Below are 14581 nucleotides of genomic sequence, written 5' to 3'. Positions count from 1 at the left end.
AACCTCCATATGCCGCGGGAGCGGCCCAAGAAATAGCAAAAAGACAAAAAAAAAAAAAAAAAAGATTCCAACTTTCAGCCCTGGGATTGTGAGCTCCACCTCCTGCTAGCACACTTTGCTTCTCCCTCCCAAATAACCTCTTAGATAGTCTTTTTAAAAGATGTCTCCAGGAGTTCCCGTCATGGCACAGTGGAAATGAATCTGACTAGGAACCATGAGGTTGCGGGTTTGATCCCTGGCCTTGCTCAATGGGTTAAGGATCCGGCGTTGCCGTGAGCTGTAGTGTAGGTTGCAGATGCAGCGCGGATCGCGTTACTGTGGCTGTGGTGTAGACCAGCGGCTACAGCTCTGATTAGACCCCAGCCTGGGAACCTCCATATGCCTCGGGTGCAGCCCTAGAAAAAGATAAATAAATAAATAAATAAAAAGATGTCTCCAAGCTGATTTTCTCTTATGCCATAGCACAAAAGCAAATCACCCATAACACCAAAACGAGCATCTCCTTTCTCCCTCTGTTGCTTTTATTCTTACTTTTGCTCCTTCCTCCATCCTCTTCTCTTCTTCCTCAGGTCTACAGACAGAGACTTTAGATTTCTCAGACAGGAATCAGATATCTGTGTTCTGTGTCTCCTAATCTTCAAGGGACACATACCAAGCTCTCAGAATGATCTCTTCTAAGTCCCTCTTGTTTGACATAAGGTATGGGGAAGGTACCCATTTCCCCACCCTAATTGAGACACAGGGGAAAAGTGACAGAGCATGCCACAGCAATGCAATAATTCTCTACAAAGGAATTACTCCTCTCTCTCTGCCTCTCCCCACCTCCCCCCACCCCCGCTCTGTATTTCTTTTACTTCAACCCTTTAAGACCTCCAAGATTGCTGAGGGGCTATGGATTACAAAACTAGTTTTGAGAAATCTGCATTGCAAATCCTATATAAAAAGGTCCCACTTTAGAATCGGGGATGCTGTTTTCAATTTGGGGGGGCTTCAGCTAAAACTGAACTATAAAGAGTCCTATTTTAATATCCTTTTACAAATGAAGAATGGATAAATAAATGAATGGATGAATGTCAGCTTCCTTCTCCCACTCCCTGCCACCTTTTAATTTAACTCATTGGCCAGCTCTGTGCAAAGTTAATGCTGAGCAATAATCTGCAGTGGCAGTCTGAGGAATCAAATCCCAACAATGATAGATAATATTTCCAAAAATCATAAGCATAATCTCTTGATCTCTAATAAGCAAATTTTTAAAAATTGAATGGTTTTCTGATTTCAAGACGGTAAAAATATTTCTGCCCTCTTTCCTCTGGAAAAAAATCACACAAAACAGTAAGAATGGAGAGCAGCAACACAAAATCTATCTTTGATGAAACTAGGTGTGATAACTAGTCTCCAAAGATGATCCCTAACAATTCCTCTGTGCTCCTGATGTTTCTCAGATCAACAGTTGGAGCTTATTTTCCCTCCCCTTTAATTTAGGCTGGACTTGTAACTGGCTTTGACCGATAAAATACAGCAAAAGTGACATTCCGAGAGTACTGAGCACAACCTTCAAGAGAAGTGGCAGCATCCACTTCCTCCTTTTTGGAAATTAGGTGCGATCCAATCAGAGCCCAAGCCAAATGGAAATGTCACATGGAGGAGAACTAAACTCTCGTTGAAAGCTCTAACTGAGCTCATAGTCAACAGCACCAATTGCCAGCCAAGTGAGTGTACCATATAAGGGCATGCTACCTCAGTGAAGCACACAGATGACTGGAGTTTCAAATAACATCTCAGAGAATGTAGACCAGTCAATGCAAAGAACTTTGAGAAAAAAAGAATGTGGTTATTAAAAGCAACCTATGGTTTGTAATAATTTGTCACATAGCAATAGGTAATAAAATGCTAGGATATATCTCGATCTCCAGACCACTGCATTTAGAGGTGGAAAGTAGGTGGTGAATGATAAGTGACTCATTAAAAGGGAGGAAATTCAAATATAAGTGCCTGAAAAGGTGGAAGAATGGTAATCAATACTAGAAAAGGCATGCATTCAAAATTTCAAATGAAGATAATTCTCAAGTTAGAATTTTACCTTCCATAAAAACTTTCAAACTCAAGAAGCTTCTGGACGATATATTCTACAAAAATATAGATGCAAACCAAGAAGATAGAAGACAGGGGTTCCAGGAAACAGAAAATCCAGCAGAATAAAGAAGTGAAGGTAAATCCAAAGCTATTAGTTGATAAAGCAATCAGTAAGTCCAGGGTGGAGGAAAGGATTGGAGGATTTCAGAAGGGATGCTTCCAGGGAAAAAACAGAAATGAAAATTATTCTTTTTATGTTCCATTTAACAAGTATCTATGGAGAACCTATTACTTTGTAGGGACTGTTCTAGGCACTGAAGATACACAAAAACAAAATTAAGTTTCTGACTTTTTGAAATTTGCTTAAGGTGTGTCATTTGACAAGTTATGGAAAATTGTTACAAATCTCTTAAAGTATGCTGAAAACCCCCACCAAATGTAACACAAACCAAAAGGAAAAAGTAACATGAAAGTAGGTCAATAGGGAGTTCCTGTCGTGGTGCAGTGGAAACAAATCCGACTAGGAACCATGAGGTTTCGGGTTCGATCTCTGGCCTCGCTCAGTGGGTTAAGGATCCGGTGTTGCCGTGAGCTGTGGTGTGGGTCGCAGACGAGGCTCAGATCCCGCATTGCTGTGGCTGTGGTGTAGGCCGGCAGCTACAGCTCCAATTCAACCCCTAGCCTGGGAACCTCCACACGCCGTGGGAGCAGCCCAAGAAATGGCAAAAATACAAAAAAAAAAAAAAAAAAAGGAAAGTAGGTCAAGGTCAATAAATAACTTCAGGAAAAACAAAACATTGAAAAAGAAAGTAAATGAAGTCTTAGTACACCAATAGGCTCAGTGGTGAATGATATTTGTATAAACATAGTAGTAAAAGTAAAACATAGATTTAAACCAAAAAATGAGATATACTGAGAAGACGTGGGTAGCAGTGAGAAGACTAAATATGTTAGCTAAAATCCATATGTAACATACTAAAGAATCAGGAGGTAATGTCTAAACTAATAAAAACTGTTCCTGCGCTCTTGTGTGTGTATGTGTGTAATTTTGAAGAATGGAAGTAAATATCAGAAGAAATAGATCCAAATTTAAAAGGAGGTTGCCACTAGAGAATGAGATGGGGAAGGGATTGATGTTTTTCTTTCAAGACCTTTTAGCATTATTATTGGACCTTTTAAAAAAACTTTTGCATGTAACACTTTGATGTTAAAAAATGTATTTTAAAAAGGAGCTGATAGATCTACTTATTGGAACTTTTTCGTAGAGCTACATGAGAGATATGATGAGTATTAACTTTGCCAAAAGTTAGATTTCCCTATAATTTAAAGGTTATCATTGACTTTTTTACATTAGACTTTTTTTATGCAAGCTACACTGCTAGCCAGCAATTTCATTTTTGCTGGGTCACCATCTTTATCTAACCATCAGTGCTTATGCAATCATTTGAATAATTCTATTACATTCTATTCTTTTTAAAAATGACTGCAGGAGTTCCCATCATGGCTCAGTGGTTAACAAATCCGACTAGGAACCATGAGGTTGCGGGTTCAATCCCTGGCCTCGCTCAGTGGGTTAAGGATCTGGCATTGTTGTGAGCTGTGGTTAGGTCACAGACGCGGCTTGGATCTGGCATTGCTGTGGCTGTGGCGTAGGCCGGCGGCTACAGCTCCAATTAGACCCCTAGCCTGGGAACCTCCATAGGCCACGGGAGCAGCCCTAGAAAAGGCAAAAAAAAAAAGACTGTAAATGGAAATGAGAGTATCAAAAATACAACCCAGTTGAAACAAAGATCATTAGACATGCCCAAAGTGCAAAGTTTTTAGCTTCATTCTGACATGTATTGGGCTTAAGTTGGCCAATAGCAAATTTAATTATGAATTTAAAATTCAATTAAAAAATATGTGGGGTAGTTCCCATTGTGGATCAGTGGGTTAAAACCCGACATAGCGTCCAGGAGGATGTAGGTTTGATTCCTGACCTCGCTCAATGGGTTAAGGACTTGGCGATGTGGCAAGCTGTGGTGTGGGCTGCAGACATGGCTCAGACCCTGCATTGCTATGGCTGCGGTGTAAGCTGGCAGCTGCTGCTCCAATTCGACCCCTAGCTTGGGAACTTCCATATGTCGCATGGTATAGCTGAAAAAGAAAAAAATTAAAAATTTTAAATAAAATAAAAAATAAAAATATGTGAAAAATTCTAGCCATATTACTCATTGAAGAGTGTATTTAAAATTCAAAGTATAGGAGTTCCCTTGTGGCACAGTGGGTTAAGGATCTGGCATTGTCTCTGCAGCAGCCTGAGTTGCTGCTGTGGCATGGATTCAGTACTGGCCCAGGAACTTGCACATACCACAGGCACGGGCAAAAAAAAATTCAAAATATAATTACCAAATAAATAATATTTTAGCTTTCTGAGAACAGAACGAACTTAAATCATGCAAACTGACGGTTTGACTTTTGTACGCTGGACTCTTATCCAAATTTTCAGAGACATTATATAAGAAAACTGGGGGCTGGAAATAGAGGCAATTATGTGGTAGGTGGAGACTGAGAGTTAGAAGCAGGTTTACAACCCAGACTTGTCTCAGGCCCCTAAAAATCTAAATATCTTCTTGCTTTCCTCTTAATTACCATATTAAGAATGGATAAATCAATGAAGAAACAATAAATGTATAGACTTTCTCAACTAAATATAACATGATAGCAGAGTCCCTCTATCCCTCATCAAGAAATTCATATGTATATAATGCTGAGAATACAGGATATTTCAAAATTATGCACCATAGAAATCTCATAATTGGACTAAAGTCATTTATTTACTTTCTTTCTCAGTGAAGATCAACTACTAAAGTTACCCAAAATGAGAGGATAGTAAGTAACTACTAAACACTTTATTGGTCATCTTCTATGAAATTCTGCATATGCACATGTATGTATACACACATACACAAAATGTGGGAAAGCCCATCATTAAAAATATAACCACTAGGAGAAATTATTCACTTTATAAACTCAAAACCACTCTCTCATACATTTATGGAATCACTTCTGAAATTTACTTTGTAAGAAAACCTTTTTGAGCAGAGGTCCTAATAGAATAGGAAGGAATCTGGCTATCACCTCAACCAGAGATTCTGAACCCGATATGTGTGTGTGGTGGAGGGGGGAGACATAAAGTATGCATACACATTTCTCTACAGTAGCCATAATATTCATCAAGTTCTCAGAGGCGTCCATGACTCAGACAGAGTACTATTTGAGCCCGAGGATGGTGATGTGCCCAGACATATAGTAGCTAAAATGAAACTGAAACTCATTTTGCCTAACTTTTGTCCACCATACCTTGGAGCCTAACCCCAAATCCGTAAGTTTCCATTGTGCCTGATGGCATGACATATACCCAAAGAATGTTCAACTCTTTACTGATGAGAATGAGGAGCATAACATTTAAGTATTACCCAATAGTAAGAACTCAGTGGTTCATGACTTTCTTCCACTAAGGCAGTTTCTTTTCCAAGATTGGCAGAGGTCTCCCTCACCCATTATTATAAACAATTCCCTTTGTGAGAGATATAAACATTCTTGAATGCTGACACTGAAACAAGCACCTTATGCATCATAAACAGGAATAGAATCATAGGTCCTTATCCTCTTTCAAATCTCTTCTTATCTCAATTTAAATCCTGGCTAGATAATTACTTGTCAACTTTCCGTGGTCTCTGCCTATTCAATATTGACTCCTTGGTAAGAAATTCCATCAAAGATCTTTATTACTGAGCCTGCAGATTCTTGGAGTACAACCATACTACTTGGGCTCAGAGTAGTAAACGTTACAATCCAAACATTCCTCAAGAGGCCAACATAGACATCTGAGGTGAACATAACTTTTGGTCTTTGCTGGTCAGAGCTGATTTAGGCCAAGTGAGCTAAGTATGACAGGCTACGTATCTCTTCCAAAAGCGCTGCGATCTAATCTCCTGAACTGCTAAACTTACTTGAAAAGGTACAGTTTGGGCATATCCAAAAGAACAGCTCAATTTAATGATTCTGCACTACAAAGCCAAATGCAACTCTTCAGAAAGAGATTTTGCAAATTCTTTTGGATTTCCGTAATGCAATGAATGTCTTGTACAATATTTATCGCTGTGGGCTTAGCTTTGCATTTTTAACTCTCTTTGTTTCCTGACATACTATAATTACATGCTCAAACTATAGTCTAAATTTATCTTATTGTACTTTTCTGGTAAAATACTATGTACTACATACAACATTTATATTTATAAAGTCTATGATAGAGGCAGAAAGAGGTTTGTTTAGACCTTTAAATTGGGGTGTGAGGAAGAGAAGGGAAAGAAGAAGCAAATTTCAGGAGAATTCTGTGTCAAAGGGTATGTGTTAAATACTATCATGGATGTCAGTGCATGAGATAAGATAATTATTCATTATCATCTCTTTTGTGCTGATATCGTGGAGTCAAGAGGCTTGCTTGGTTTTCTCCCTAGCCTTGCCACTAACTGCCTGACTGCTGAAGTTTGGATTCCTCATTTGTGAAATAAGGAAGCTGGACTAGATGATCTTGAAGCTAACTTCCAGTTGTAAAATGCTACAATACTCAGCATAATAAGGAACTGGAAATGTTTTCATACACTCAAAAAGTATATGCTTCGGCTATAACAGCCTTCTGGGACCACTATCTGTAAAAGTATGTGCATATCTCGAAAAAAGAGAAAACATATTTTAGGGAATTACAAATTTCAGAGATGCATACATACATAACAGAGTTTTTATGTTTGTTGATCTATTTAATAACCAATATACTTTTGACAAAAATAAGAGTAATGAAGAACTTGCCCTGCCAGATACTTAAATGTTTCTTAAAGCAATAATAATTAAAACAGCATAATACCAGCACAGGACTAGACTAGAAGATCAATAATAGATCATGAAAGAAAAGGATAGAAACAGTCCCTAAAATACATACCAAGGTAGTTTATGATAAGGGTGATATTTCACATCAGCAGGGAAAAAAAGATGCTGGGATAATTGTTAACTTTTTGAGGGTAAAATGAGACAACATGAATTCCAAATGATATAAAAAGTTAAAGGTAAAAAACTGAAGCCATAAAACCTGAAAGAAAACATAATCTTAAAGTGAAAAAAGGCATTATAGGTATAATACCAAAGACAGAAGTATAAAGATGAAAATAGTTGACTATACAATAAGAAAATATTTTACGTGTCAAAAATGCCATAAACAAAATTAAGGTAAACAACAAAGTCAGAGAAACAACTATACAATATATGAAAAAAGATTAATATAGAGAAATAATAATATTTCTCTAATATAGAGAAAATGCTTCAAATTAATAATAGAGGACAAACACTGCAATGGAAAAATAAATAAATAAGAACAGACAATTCACAAAAGATGAAATACAAATTGCCAATAAACATGAGGAAAATACATTGTCTTATTACTAATCAGAAAAATGCAAATTAAAAAAAGCCATAAACAACATTAAAAGGCAAACAAGAAACTCAAAGAAAGTTTTTGCTTAACAAGCCAACTTTTAAAACAAAAATACATAGGTCACTAATTTCACAAATATTTATAAAGTAATCTGTTACCTATACTTGTTATTAAGTAATAAGGATACAATTCACCAGTTAGACATGGTCCTTGTCATATGAAGCATTTCTATAGCGATGAAGAAGGACAAGTGATAAGAGAGTTTCAGACAAAAGGCACTGCCATGCACTACTTAGAGTAAATTAGTACGCCTTTCTATTGAGCAATTTGGCAATATGCATTCAAAATCCTAAAAATAGATATATTCCTCGACCCCACGATTCTATGTCTAAAACTGTCCTCAGGAAATGATCAGAATTTACTAGGTATCGGGCCCTGTTCTGAAAACTTTACAAGCATACTCATTTAATTCTTACAGCTTTCTGAGATTGGTCTTACTTCATCCAAATCTTTGAGTTGATATATATTTTCTCCCAGTACTGGAGAAACCTCATAGCAAGCTTCTAGACCTCCCCCATCAGGCCACGATCCCTAGTCAAATAGTATGATAATGCAAGTTTGCCACAGCCCTCTGCCCCCACAGAGCAGGGGTTTGTTACAACCAGGTCTCTGCTCTCTCCAGGTGCATGTTCCTTGGCAAACCAGGCATCTTGAAGGGTAGCTGCCTTGAGCATGTGAGGCTCCTGACCTCAGGGAGTCTGACTTCTTTATAACCTTGGCCACAGAGCCATGCTAACTTGCATCCCCGAATGCTCGCTTCCCAGCCCTTCTGATGATGGCCAAGACCCAAAGCAGAACTCTCCCAATACCAAAAGAGTGCAGTTAGATCAGTGTCCCATATGACTCAAAGGGAACTGGAAACCTCATCAGAGAGGTAGCTTGTGAGGTTTCCAACCTCATTTCCAATCATCATTCCCTGGGTTCATAAACACTTCATATACCCTCTATGGACAAAGTTCCAAGAGAAACTGTAGATGAGAATCTGCCTGAAGCAGTATATTCATCTATGGACATTTTTTGAAAGCTCACCTGTGGAGAGCTGAAATATGACTGGAAGTTGTCCAGCTATATAACATGATATAAACACCCACAGAACTAAATAAAGCCTTTTGCTACATGATTTGTGTTTCCATTAGGTTAGAACTCAGCAGAATACGTTCCAACATAGAATAATCTCATAGGACAGTTACGAAAGTATAGAGGTTAAGAGGTCCAGCTCTGGGGTCAACTAGAACCAAATTCAGTGTGCAGCTTCAAAACTTATTTGTTGAATGATTTGAACCTCAGTTTTCTCATTCAAAAAACAGGGCTAAAAATAGTACCCACCTCATTAGGGTTGCAAGGCTAGGTGAAGCAATACTTGTAAATGCACATAGCACAGAACCTGGCACAGAAGTGTCCCAAAATGTTAATTATGATGATGATGATGATGATGATGATGATGATTTGTGACAGAAACTACTTCACCAATATGCACATTTTCCTTTTTCCTGGCACCCAGCTAGACTACACTTCCCAACTTTCCTTGCGGTTAATAGTGGTCAGGTCTGGCTAATAAAAAGTGGACAAAAGTTATGTGCAACACTTCCTGGCACAGCCCTTATCTGAGAAATCCTCTATGCTCCTTCCCTTCCCACTTTCTGGATTTTAACACCCAGGGCAACCTTGAATGCACCAAGTTGAAGATGTCAGTACCTCCGACAGCCTCAGTCACTAAATGCACACACAGGGCAGAGCCCAGTCCTACCTATCACTGACTAGGAACACCCATATTAGACCACTGTGTAACAAGTAAACTTTCACTGTGTTAAGGCACTGAACCTTGGGAGTTTACTGGTTACAGAACCTAGCATTATTCTAATTAATATACTGTCCAAGTCACAGAAGAACAGATCTGAAAAGACCCTTAAAAATCGCTGCTGGGAGTTACCTTGTGATGCAGTGAGTTAAGGATCCGGCAGCTTGTCACTGCAGCTATTCAGGTCACTGTTGTGGCCCGGGTTTGACCCCTTACCCAGAAAATTCCGCAGGCCATGGTCACGGCGGGAGGAAAAAAAAAGAAGATCTCCATTATGCATCTCTTCTCCCTTATTGAGGCTCATAGTCACTACCCAAGTTATCTCCATGGATCTTCTGCTTCAGGGCTCCTTCAAGTAAACCCTGCTCTTTTATATATGATGCTGATTAAATACCATAGGATCAAATTATTCTTTGTTTGCCTAGTTAAAGCCAGACTATTCCTAGGGAAATTTTAGCTCAGATAGTTAAAAATACAGACCCGCTCTGCTGGGCAGCACGCAGAATGGAATGAAAAGAAGAACGCACTTTCTGTGGTCATAGCAAAGTAACTGAAAATGTTTTGTGCCTTCCTCAGAGGGAGGCATGAGGTTTACATGATAATACACTTGTGACAGGGCTTATAAAAATAGTTATGTCGGGGAGTTCCCGTCGTGGCATGGTGGAAACGAATCCTATTAGTATCCATGAGGATGCAGGGCCTCACTCACTGGGTTGAGGATCCGGCGTTGCTGTGAGCTGTGGTGTAGGTCGCAGACCACAGCTTGGATCTGGCATTTCTGTGGCTGTGGCGTAAGCCAGCAGCTGCAGCTCTGATTCGACCCCCTAGCCTGGGAACTTACATACGCCAAAGGCACGGCCCTAAAAAAAAAAAAGGCAAAAACAAAATAGTTATGTCATATATGGTATTATTATTCACCAAGTTTTACTGACTTTTCCTACTAATGATCCAGGAAAATTAATCTACAAACATTTATTAGGCAACTATTTTGTGCTTTCTTAGCCCTGTGCTTGTCATTGTGGGAAACTAACCACCCATCCTTGCAATAACCCTATGAGGTGGATCATAGACTTTTGTCCAGCAGTTTCTGTTTGTTTCATTTTGTTTTGATTTGCTTTTTAACTGTCTAAAATATTTTGGCTGTCCTGAACATTCTTCCCTTTTTTTTTTTTTTGGCAACACTGCCATTGAATGTATCTTGATGAAAGGCAGAATCCCACTGCCAGAACCAGACATTCCCTATTCCCTGGGCCAGGGCAAGACCAGGTGCCCTAAACTGGGTTAAACTGATAATCCCATCAATGCCTTGGCATTAGAAATGAGGACAGCTGGGAGTTCCCTTTGTGGCTCAGCAGAAATGAACCCAGCTAGTATCCATAAGGACGCGGGTTCAATCCCTGGCCTCACTCAGTGGGTTAAAGATCTGGCACTGCTGTGAACTGTGGTGCAGACCAGCAGCTGCATCTCTGATTCCACCCCTAGCCTGGAAACTTCCACATGCTCCAGATATGGCCCTACAGAGCAAAAAAAAAAAAAAAAAAGAAAGAAAGAACGAAAAAGAAATGAGCACTGTCTTTAAGCAGTAGAGACATCAAGTGATCAGTGGTGATGGTGCCAAAAGTGGCTTTTAGAGTCTAGAAGATGTGGATAGGAGTACCTAACCTGATCCTGCAGTTTTTCCTTAGTTTCTGCCATTTTCTGAACCCGCTTTGCCAACCTTCCTAATAACCTTCCAAGAAATCTTCTGTTTTTTTTATGGTAACTGGAATTGGTTGCTGTTGCTTGCAACCAAGAATCCTGGGTGACAAAAGTGGGTACCGTTATTGCCCACATTTTATAAGTGAGAAAAATAAGGCACAGCTCGGTAATGATGGAGCTAGAATTTGAACCCTGACAATGACATCAGATAGTACACTAAGAAAAAGAGAAGGTAGAGACCATACACCTAGGATATTACTACAACTGGACAGGTAGATAGAACCAACACACGCACGCGCGCGCACACACACACACACACACACACACACGTGTATAGTGTGTGTGTACATGCATACACATGCACAGATCTGAATTGCAATCCAGCCTCCTTGGATTCAAATCCTGGGTCTTCCACTTACTGGCTATATGGCCTAAGACAAATTACTTAACTTCTCTTTACCTCAATTTCTTCATTCATGAGCTAAGGATGATAATATGACCACCTTCCTCACTGAGTTGCTTGCAGTATTAAACAAGTTAATATTTGTAAGGTGCTCAGAATAGTGTTTGGGACAATGTTGGTGCTTATAATTATTATGTGATTGAAGTTTTTGGACTGCAGCTCAAACCTTTAAATCTCTATTCAAAACAAATCATATTTTCCAAAGAAATTCTCAAAATCCAGTCAGATAAGGAACACAATATTTCAATGTGCAAATCCATCATATAATATCCTAAAATCCTGGTAATTTCAAAATGGCACATGGTTTAGTCTAGAATGTAATTAGGAAGGTACTACTTTCACCTAGACTGCTTTTGTTTTTTGCCTGAAAAAATGTGCAGATATCCCTGTTTTCTGTCAAGTGACAAAGAAAGAATCCCTATCTCATTTCTAGAAAAGAGAACAATGAGAATCCTAGCAGAAGAGATCCAGAGTCTTCCCTTACCCAACTATACTAGCTCACAGAGCCCAGGAGCAAAAACAGTCACAGAATTCAGCCCAGATGCATCTATCCAGAGAAAACCATGACTTGCAAAGACACATGTACTCTGATATTCATTGCAGCACTATTTACAATAGCCAAGACGTGGAAACAACCTAAATGTCCATCGACAGAGGAGTGGGTCAAGAAGATGTGGTACATATACACAATGGAATATTACTCAGCCATTAAAAAGAACAAAATGCCAGCATTCTTAGTAACATGGATGGACCTAGAAACTATCATGCTAAGTGAAGTCAGCCATACAATGAGACACCAATATCAAATGCTTTCACTGACATGTGGAATCTGAAAAAAGGACAGACTGAACTTCTTTGCAGAACAGATGCTGACTCACAGACACTAAAAAACTTATGGTCTTCAAAGGAGACAGTTTGGGGGGTGGGGGGAATGTGCTTGGGCTATGGGATGGAAATCCCGTGAAATCAGATTGTTATGATCATTATACAACTACAGATGTGATAAATTCATTTGAGTAATAAAAAAAATGCTTTGAAAAAAATAAAATAAAATAAATTAAAAAAAAAAAGAATTCAGCCCAGATGTACTAGGGGACAATGAGGTACACAGCAAGAGGAGCTACCATTTTGGGGACACCTTCTATGTGCTGGAAGGTGATGATTATATATATAGCCTCATTTAATTCTCAAAACCCTGGGAAACTGGTACTATTATTCCCATTTTACAGATGAGAAAACCATTTAAGAGAAGGTAAATACAAGACAGAGATGTGATTTAAATCTAGGTCTGTCTATCTTCAAAGCACATTCTAAAACTCTAACATGAAAACTTCAGAAGAGCAAATGAGCTGGGAAAGCTTTAAGTGCCAACTCCATAGAGAGGAAGAAAAAAAAATCAGCAAATGCTAGAACCTAACACAAATATAGTACCAAGGACTATTTCAAATCATTTTTACATGTATTATCACATATTGGTGATCTGGTGGGCTAAAGTTCAGTGGCAAAATGCTCCAGGTATTTCATGTTCCCTGGTATGTAATTAATTCTAAAATTTATTTTAGTGATTGAAAGATAAATTCTTAGAGCCACTATGTTGTGTTTCTCAACAGGCACATGTAATCACTGTAACCCATGGAATAAACAAGACATCTTTCTGGAAAATCTATTTTCCTTAAAGATTTGAAAGGAAAAGTTACACAATTTATCTGACAATGTAAAATATTTTGAAAAGTCAAAACAAACATGAACATGCCATGAAGTAGTATGTAAAAACCTATGACATTTTAATATAAAAAATTAAAAAAAAAACTATCTTCAAAGAAATTTCAAGCTTGTGACAGACTGCTCCAAAGCCCTTGAAGAGTTCACACTCCTCTGTTGTTAAGGATACTTGGGGAGAGGGAGCTTAAGCACCTTTGCAGTATTATTCCTAAATTATGTTATTCCATTTGTCGTAAAGTTTCACCAATTCTTGTGTACATTTCAGTCTTCATGATTTTAGCAAAGCAACAGTACAAGTTAGCCTTAGCTCATATGTCTGGAGTAAAACAAGTTAGACTATCAATCAAAATTGAAAAAAATATATAGGTATAGCATACAAGCCATATTTCTCTAAGCAAAGACTTCCAAGTCTGATATTTCAGACATTTGCAAAAATCATAGCACAATAGCTGCCATCCATATTCTGGCTAACATCCTAGTCAGCTGAAGGCAGGCAAGCAAAAGGGGTTGGTTGATGTTAAAACTTACAAAGGATAAACAGAGAGAATTGGTTCAAGGACATGAACTTAGAGAAAGAACCCACAAACTTAGATTTTAATTATTTTTCTAACATTGCCAATGTTGTGAAAACAATATTAGACATTTCTTTTTCTTCCTCAAGTGAACTACCGCTTGGAACAGCCAACGAATAAATATTAAGCCAAACTTGGATTTTAGCTGAAATACATAACTGTTTTATACTCACATTTCTACGTACTAGAAAGTGTTGCATCAAATAAGTACATATTTAACTACATGTATAAACTTTTACTTGGGTATTCTGTCACTCTGATAACAGTTTGGCCATAATTTTTAACTACAACACTAATTAGTGTGTCTGTTGCTATTCACCTTCCCTAAAATGAGCCTTAGTCTCACAGCCTTCACCTTGATGTAGTGAGCTTAAGGTCCTTGGTCAACAGAAAGGGAAAGCTTTCCTAAAAGTTATACACTTCAGAAATGCTCATTCTGCAGTCAGTCTGATGGTGACTCACCAGAAATGAGCCTAGTTTTCTTTTATTTGGCTGATATTAAGCCCCCAGTGGAGTTGTCCATGGACCACACTGGGCTCCTTTCTCTGGGCAGCCTGGTTCTCAGAATAACAGGACAATCACAAGCAGCCCTCTTTGGCTCCCCTGCTTACACAATGAGGATTCAGAAGCAAACAATGAGCCAACCTAGTCTAGTCAGGGATCTTTCTGTACTTTGAAATGCTGAGCTTTAACTGTCTGGCAAATTTCTGTACATGAGTTTCAGT

At 38.6% G+C, this 14581-nt stretch overlaps 1 long non-coding RNA gene across 11 annotated transcripts in view; it reads right to left on the bottom strand.

Moving 5' to 3' along the window:
• The window catches only part of LOC102158351 (uncharacterized), a 758918-nt gene that overhangs the window by 568490 nt on the left and 175847 nt on the right, over positions 1-14581 (bottom strand). Inside the window, exon 6 of one of the 11 annotated variants that reach the window (XR_014835890.1) lies at positions 6855-9612. The exons of the other annotated variants lie outside the window; for them this stretch is intronic. This is a non-coding gene — a long non-coding RNA (uncharacterized LOC102158351). Of the gene's footprint in view, positions 1-6854; positions 9613-14581 lie in introns of those variants that run through there. 11 annotated transcript variants of the gene reach the window in all.

This window comes from Sus scrofa, chromosome X (genome assembly GCF_054392235.1).
Source record: "Sus scrofa isolate SSC_HxYL_T2T_F1_AM1 chromosome X, Sscrofa_HxYL_maternal_Yorkshire_Landrace_v2.0, whole genome shotgun sequence".
NCBI lineage: Eukaryota > Metazoa > Chordata > Mammalia > Artiodactyla > Suidae > Sus > Sus scrofa.
Note: the sequence above shows the minus strand (reverse complement) of the source record. Positions and strands in the feature narration are given on the sequence as shown.